The 8505-nt window shown below is 32.8% G+C and overlaps 1 long non-coding RNA gene across 1 annotated transcript; it reads right to left on the bottom strand.

Annotated features, from left to right (window-relative positions):
* Nucleotides 1-556: 556 nt before the first annotated feature.
* On the bottom strand, nt 557-1142 carry LOC25492499 (uncharacterized). Its single transcript, XR_003011752.2, has 2 exons — nt 982-1142; nt 557-873 (listed from the first exon to the last, which is right to left on the bottom strand). It is a non-coding gene; the product is annotated as an uncharacterized lncRNA (long non-coding RNA).
* Between the last annotated feature and the right edge of the window lie 7363 nt (nt 1143-8505).

Genomic DNA, 8505 nt, shown 5'->3' with positions numbered 1-8505 from the left:
TGTTGAAGTTAAATTGTTATTTAACTGATTTTGGACTATGTTTGTATGTGATATCCCGTTTATGCTGAATACTCTGATAAAATGTTTAGAAATTTTTATATTGGGAAAACGGGGTGTTACATATAGTCTACCTAGAATAAATAAACGCGACATGACTGTTATTTAATATCCAACATAATAAATAGGGGAAATTCGAAGAATCCTAAACGCTGCTTACTTTTTTTGCAACCAAAACAGGTAACTTGCTCATAAATGCATCAAGCAGAAAGAGTTATCGACAACTCAATAGAATTCTATGGTGTGTTTTATGAACTGAGTAAAGTCTTTTCGTTGTCCCAATCCTTACTACAATAATATTTTGATTTAATAGTCTAATTATCATCCTTAGTACACATCCAACATAGATTGTCTTCTGAAGTAAAATAATTTTGTTTCCACTTAATTATTAAAAATATTATGATAGGTGGTGTGTTTAAAAATAAAATATGATATTTTTAAATTAGTGGCAATGACGATGCATCAGAAATTAAGAGAGAGAGAGAGAGAAAGACACTAGTTTTAATATTATTTAGTCTCATGTTTCATTTTATTACCAACATCTTAGAATACAAAACCTATTGAAAGGTCTGTGAAATTGAAAAAAAGAAAAATAAATAATCTTGGGTGCCAAAAAAACTAACTAAATGGCAATTATAGAATATTCCAACTTAAGAACCCATTATTTCGTGCATGGAGTTAGTGTGCTCTCTTGGTTCTGGTACTCATTCAGTCACACCTTTGTTCTACACATCTTTCTACATATGTTGTTAATACACACCCACTTGCGAAACTCACTCTTTGGACAATCATCATCCGTTATACAATTGATAAGCTCTAAAGTAGATAAAGAGAATATAATAATATTAATAAAATGAGATAAAATATTGTGTATGAACAAAAAAAACTAAATAACATTTAAAAAGGACAAAAAAAATAGCTTACCACCGTCAACGTTCATTACAACAAGAAATATGGAAAGAAATATAATTATGGAATAAATATTCTTAAGAGTTTTAGCCATATTTTTCCTGTCTTTACATGTAACTAATAGAACATAGTTTGCTCACTTTATAGTGTGTTAAGCGCATGTTGTGCTTGAAATAATCAAATATTTTTAGCATTTAAGGAGTTCTTAAAAACCTCTGCAAATTTAAAATACTTATTAAATGTCACTTAAGTATATTGATGTGTTGTGTTTGTCCCTTAAGAACATTTACTAAAGGTAGCGTAAAAATTGTTCATATAATAGGAAGGGTGCTGCTAACCAGTGCCCTGGGGGCAATGGATAAGAAATAATAAATAAGCAATAAATGAATTTCAATTGATTTACCTAAATTAAAGTGAGATATAAGTCAACTAATTAAAATAAGATATAGTTGTATTTATTGTTTGTTTTCGTAGCACTAACATCATCAATTATGTTATTTATCATCTACAAATAAAAACGATAATATAAAAAAAATAAAAATAAAGACAAGATGTAAAAAAAAGAACAAATTTTTTTTTTGAATAATAACTACTAATAAATTGAACGTAGCGTAAAAAAAAAAGATTGAATATTTTATTTTTTAAAAGATAAAAAAAAAAAAAAAAAAGATTGATTATGTTATTGATGATGGCAGAGAGAGATATTGAATATAGCATTTATTAATTTTAATTAGTTGAAATATTTTACACTTTAATTAAGATAAATGAAGTGAGATCAATTTATTTATTGTTCCTTATCCGGTGCCCCGGGGCATCGGTTAGCATTGCCCTAATAAGAATTCATTTTTTTTAATTAACTTTTCATCATTTGATGAAAGAAAAGGGAAGTTTAAAATAATAATAATTCACAATTGGTGTAAAAACATAGTTATGCACTTTTTTTGTTGTTGCCTGATTTTTTTTGAACACGCAAAAATGAGATATATTAATACGGACACCGCAATTGTTACCGTACAAGATGTGCCCAACAATCACAAAAAATGTCAGAGTCTAAGCAAAAATTACAAACAAATCAGTCAATACCTAGACATAAAAGAGGGCTCGACCACCACTGATGAGTGCCAAAACTAAATACAACATTACTAGCCTTTAACCACCACAACGAAGTTAATTTCACTTTATCTAGCAATTGAGGCACGGTACTTTATCTATTTCTAAAAAGCCTATCATTCCTTTCATTCCACAACACCGAAACACAAAGCAACCAAATCAAGTGGAAGAAAGACCGTCGCCCTCTCGAACAACCTGCATAATGAATAAATTGCACAAAGTGATCTGAAGTTGATTGAGAGTCGACACCTACCACTCCTAACCAATGCCGCACCATCGGCCATAATGCACCAAAAGTTGCACAAGACAAAAACAAATGAGTAACATCTTCGACAATCCCACATCCAGCAACGCATAACCGCTCCTCCACAGATAGAATGCCACGATTTGCCAAATTAAGTTTTGTAGGTAACCGATCCCTCATTAGTCGCAAAGCAAGGATAGAGAGTTTGAGAGGGACCTGTTTATACCAAATTAAGTCCACATTATGGTGTAACTGGGGCTGCTCCTGTGATGTCAGCATGTCATAGACTCCACGTACAGAATACCCATCATCATGATTAGGTAACCAGAGCCATCTGTCTAACACTGAGTCCTGCAAAGAAACTGTTAGTAACAAAGCCCTACACTCCTCTACCAACTCCTCCTCCCAAGCCCACAACCGCCTACGCCACCTCAACGCCTCCCCGCCCACATCCACCCCCAACATGAACATATTCCTAACTGAGATTGATTTGTGAACAGTCAAGTCAAAAAGGCGCCTAAACCGGACACAAAGAGGAACATCTCCACACCAACAATCACGCCAAAAATCAGTATCTGCCCCATCTCCCACTCTCCTCCTAACACAAGACCCAAACCATCCCTCTCCACCCTCACCTATCCCATCTCTAATCCTCACAATCTCCCTCCACCTCGAAGAACAACTCCGGCCCCCATCCTCCAAACCGCCATCCTCCACACCATACCTAGCCACTAACACCTTTCTCCACAAAGCATCCCTCTCCAATAACAACCTCCAACACCATTTATCCAACAAAGCAATGTTAAACTCCCTCAACCTCTTAACCCCCAACCCTCCATACTCCTTCCTCATACTCAAAGAATCCCACCTAACCCAAGATACTTTTCTTTTTTCCTCACCCCCTCCCCAAAAAAATTTATTAAACAAAGATTCAATGGAAGAGATTATACCTGTCGGAGCTTTGAAGAAGGAAAGTGCATAGACAGGTAGAGCAGTCAGGACAGACTTTAGAAGAATCAAATGACCACCGAAAGATAGGAACCGACTTTGCCAACCAGACAATCTAGATTTAATACGATCCACCACAGGTTCCCAAAACAAAAGACGACGCGGATCGCCCCAAATAGAGAAACGGGATTTTACCTACTTTGCACCCCAACACAGAAGCCGCTTCTGACAACCACGAATCATTAATATTAACCCCTACCAGAGAACTCTTATGACCAGCCCTCAGCGCCCGCACATTAGCCCAGCTTTTGTTCCCAATAAGAAGTGTATCATCAGCGAACTGTAAATGAGACACCACCACTGAATTCTCTCTCCCCACTCTATACCCCGTAAACAGATCTGTGTCTACCAACGCTTTCATCAACACATTCAAACCCTCTGCTGCCAATAAAAATAAGAAAGGAGATAGAGGATCACCCTGACGTAATCCCCGTTCAAGAGAAAACTCATCAGTAGGACTGCCATTCACAAGAACTGAGGCAGTAGCAGTACCAACACATTCTCTAATCCACTTTCGCCACACCGTCGGGAACGACATACTCCCCATCACCTCGTCAAGGTACCCCCAATCTACCGAATCATACGCCTTTTCAAAATCTACTTTGAACAACAAAAGGTCTTTCTTAGATCTCCTTGCCTCATCAACCACCTCATTCGCAATCAAGATACCATCAAGAATTTGTCTATCCTTCACAAAAGCAGACTGAGTTTCAGACACAACATTTAATTCAACATTATCATTCACATAAACATTTAATTTCACGATGATATACAAAATAGATTATGATTTATGAGACCTTACATATATATTTTTTGAAAGAGGCTACTTATTGATGTTTAATGAATTTCTCATTTTGTTTCAAAAAAAAATGAATTTCTCATTTGATTTGTCCCTAAACTAAGTACATTAATATACAAAATAATAATGTATAGATTACCAAAATAACAATTTTTTTAAATGGTATTCAGGTTTTCAAAACAAAAACTGAAAGTACAAATGCATCATAATTACTTGAAATATCAAATATGTTGGGACGCTAACAAACCAACAGTCATTTACAATTACTCAACAAAAAAAATATATTCATTTACAAAACCTTAATAAATATATCCATCATAATAATAAAAACAAGGGGTGATATAAAGAAAACCCATGAACAAAATTAACAATACCAAAAGTTTTCAGCCAAACCTATAACAAAATAAATCATAGATAAAGTTAGGTATAATATCCCATAAAGAAATAATTTTATCTCCACACTTGTTTTCCTCTCATAAATATGATAACATCTGAAACTCATTTACCTTACCAGCTTAATTACACAGTGCATCTAGTCTTAAATTTCCATGTAACAGAAGAAGAAGATTTTCAAGCCAAAGAATGTTCATTTGAGACTAACTCTCTAGACAAATATTAACCCAACCTTTTTCATAAGCTATCTCGATTAGGGATGGCAATATGATCCATATCCATCCATCAAACAAAAAAATTTGGTAATGAATTGATTTAGGAACAGATGGAGTAAAAAAAAAAGTTAAATTGGAAATAAATAGTGGCTAGCTTGCATATGATAATCAGTAGAACTGAATTTGAATCCTTTACGCAATATATGAAGTTCAAACGTTATGGATAAAAAAGATTGGGAGAAAATTTCCACTAAAGATTAATCATAAAAAAATTGGTTAATTACTTTACAACTAAAACATATATAATTTATTCTCTTAAGCTTAACTTAGTTGGTAAGGACTATACATAATATATAAATGGTTCGAAGTTCAAACCTCGAATATAAAAATAAAATAAAAATAATTGAAAAATCGTAGTGTTAATTAGTAGATTGCAATAAGATACAAATTCAACAGGGTAGGCTGAACTTGTGCTTGGCATAGGAGTGTAGTGGTGGGGTGCGGGTTAAGGATTGCCATTTTATGCACACTAACATGGAAACAATGTCTATTTTTTTTATTTTTTTTAAAAAAAAAAACTCGGTATCCGATCCAAGAATCGACTAATCCGAGGGGACCAATCCCACCGTCCACTTGCGACAATGTCTATTGTTTTGTCATGAGATGCGTACGGAATATACTATGTGCTGAAATTTAAAATGGATGTGGACACTCCACAATTGAAATTGGAAAACGCCAAATCAATTAATTTCAGGAAAATTCTATGGTACATCCAATAAATTTGAGTGTATCGGTACACCAAGTCGTAAAATTAATAATAAATGAGTTGTTTTTTTGAAGAAAAATAATTATTTTCTATCATTGACAACTAAGATAATTAAATTTTATTTACCAAAAACTTCGACGAAATAAAATTTAATTTTTAAGAATTTTTATTACACATAACAATGAATATTGGCTATTTTTTATGACAAAATGTAATTTTTTTAATATGATCCTTATAAACAATGAAATGATGGTTTTTCTTATGAAATGATGTTTTCTAAAATATAAATATTGACAATACCTTTTTATTTCATTAAAGTGATCGTTAATTTATATATTTTGTAAAACAATAGTACCGGTACACTTAAAATTATGAGTGTACCATAGAAATTCCCTTAATTTCAACCCACTTATCATTTATCTCCATGCATTTTCTTATTGCAAAAACCAACTTTACAATATGATGACAATCGATGAAGCTCAATAGAAGAACAAAGTTCAAAATTAGATTTAATAATTAATTCGATGAATTTGAATTATATATGATTTGATTCATTTGATTTATATAAGAAGAGATTCATTGACCCCCAAAGTAAGTGTAAAGACTTACTTCAAATATTGGCCCTTGATTTCAATAATAACTAATGGTTGTGATTAACTACTATTGATCCTAAGTTGTAATTTTCATGCTCCTTCTTCTCAAACAGCCCGACACCAGTAATTAATGGCCATTAAAGAAAATATTTGATTCATAATATCAAATAAATCATAAAAGCTTGCATAGCATCCCGTCAACAAAAAAAAAAGCTTGCATAGCATGATACGTTTTTAACCCCAAAGAATTGGTTTCACAAGAATTTAGGGATGCAATTCTATGATACTTTTATGATTCATCCACTTTCAACAAAAGATAATCCTCTATGATATATCCAATGCCCTTCTTGAATTTTTTGGTTCAGATGATCTTTATGAATAAAAAAAAAATGATTCCATTAACGTCACACTCCTCACTTGATCAAGAAAAACAACTCGTCAATTGAATTCAATAGTAAGTAATGCTTGTTGAGATTATGATATAATCATGGTGGCATAAACTGCTTTGATATTTCCATTTTCTATTTTAGCAAAATAGTCTCAGCAAGGAGAAGGGAGTAAAAAAGGTTCACCATAAGGATTAGTTTAATCAATCACAACCATTAATAATTATTAATATCAAGGGTCAATATTTGGAGTAAGTCTTTAGACTTACTCTTGGAGTTGATGGATCTCTTCTCTCTCTCTCTCTATCTATCTATCTATCTATCTATCTATATATATATATATAGAGGGTGTATCAAGTGAGAGGAGTATCTTATTGTGAGAGGTGAGAGGACTCATTAATAGACATTAGATTAAATTGTGTGGCTCAGATTAAAAGTTCCATCTAAAATTAATTACACAAGATTCATCTTTACTACCCCTTCTTCTTCCTCCTTATCTATCAGTTCTCTCATGTATTCTCTCTCTCGAACTCCATTGCTCAGTAACAATGGTCTTTTAGATTTAATTTGTTATACGTATAATAAATTAAAAAAATATAATTTGGTATAACTTATACCCAATTCAATTTTCTTCTCTTCAACTCCATCGCTCAACCTTTTACAGTTTTTCTTCAATCGGTTTAATGAAAATAAATCTTTTCAATAGGTTTTATTGGGTTGTGCTAATTTTAATTTCATGCACAGTTGGCGGTGATTGATTCTGTGCTCAAATGATGCATCCATGGTAATGTGAGGATTTTGTTTCTACTAATTTCAAACGATATACAATTAATAAATTAGAAAATCTCTTGTTTCTAGATTAAAAAGAACATAATTGTAGGATTCGTTGTATGACCTTTTGAATTAATTTTGAGAAATACGGCACCAACAAAATTAGGGATAAACAAGGCAGAGATATGAATTGGAGAAGAGTTCGATATACCTAAAAAATTGTAGAAAGAGAACAAGTAGAGTTGGTTTATGGAAGAAAAAGTACTTGCAAATTTGAATTGCATCAGAATTGTTTCTCTCAATTGCATCTGAATTAATTAGAGAAGGAGGAAGGGGTAATTGAAAAGATGAAGAATTGGAGACGCGAAAAGAAAGAAGGAAGAAAATTATGTGTAATTAATTTAAGATGGAGCTTTTAATCTGAGCCACACAATTTAATTTAATGGCTATTAAAGAGTCCTCTCACCTCTCACAATAGATACTCCTCTCATTTGAAACACCCTATATATATATATATATATATATATATATATATATATATATATATATATATATATATATATATATATAATGAGTTAATTATGTGATAATGATGAGAATATTTATTAACCATTAGATAAAATTAGATGGTTGAGATCTAAAATTAAACAAAAGAGCTCATCTAGTGTTGTTTCTCAACCCTCCTTCTTCCCGATCTCTTTGTGATTCATCTCTCCCTCTCCACCGACCACACCTCTGTCCTTTGTTGTCCCTCCCTCTCTCTGGCTGGCATCCCTCTATCTCGTTCGCGTCTTTCTCTCATTCTATCGCTACACCCACGCCACCTCCCACCATCACCTCCATCGCCGACGACCACCATTGTCCTCCTCAATCACCGGCGACCTCACCTGTCTTCTTCAGCCACACTGTCACGAAAATCCAAATTTACAACCCAGAAAAAAAAACCTCAAACAAAACTAAACCACCATCATCATTAATACTACCAATTGTCTTGGAATATGAAAAACATTGAATGCATTTATATGTAAAGGGAAATTTAGTAATAGTTACCCACTTTAAAAAAAAAAATATATTATTAATTCAACATCTTTTCTTAAAACTCCTGATTTTTGTAAAATACTCCGATGTTAAGGGACAAAGGAGTAACAATTACAACATAAGTTCTAAAAAAACAGAATCAAAGAAAAGTCAAGAGACAAGCTCACTAAAAAACAACTCCCAAACATAAAAGGAGATTAAGCCACCACATATGAT

The sequence above is a fragment of the Medicago truncatula genome, chromosome 4 (genome assembly GCF_003473485.1).
Source record: "Medicago truncatula cultivar Jemalong A17 chromosome 4, MtrunA17r5.0-ANR, whole genome shotgun sequence".
Lineage (NCBI taxonomy): Eukaryota > Viridiplantae > Streptophyta > Magnoliopsida > Fabales > Fabaceae > Medicago > Medicago truncatula.
The sequence above is the reverse complement of the archived record's forward strand: the minus strand, read 5'-3'. Positions and strand labels throughout refer to the sequence as shown.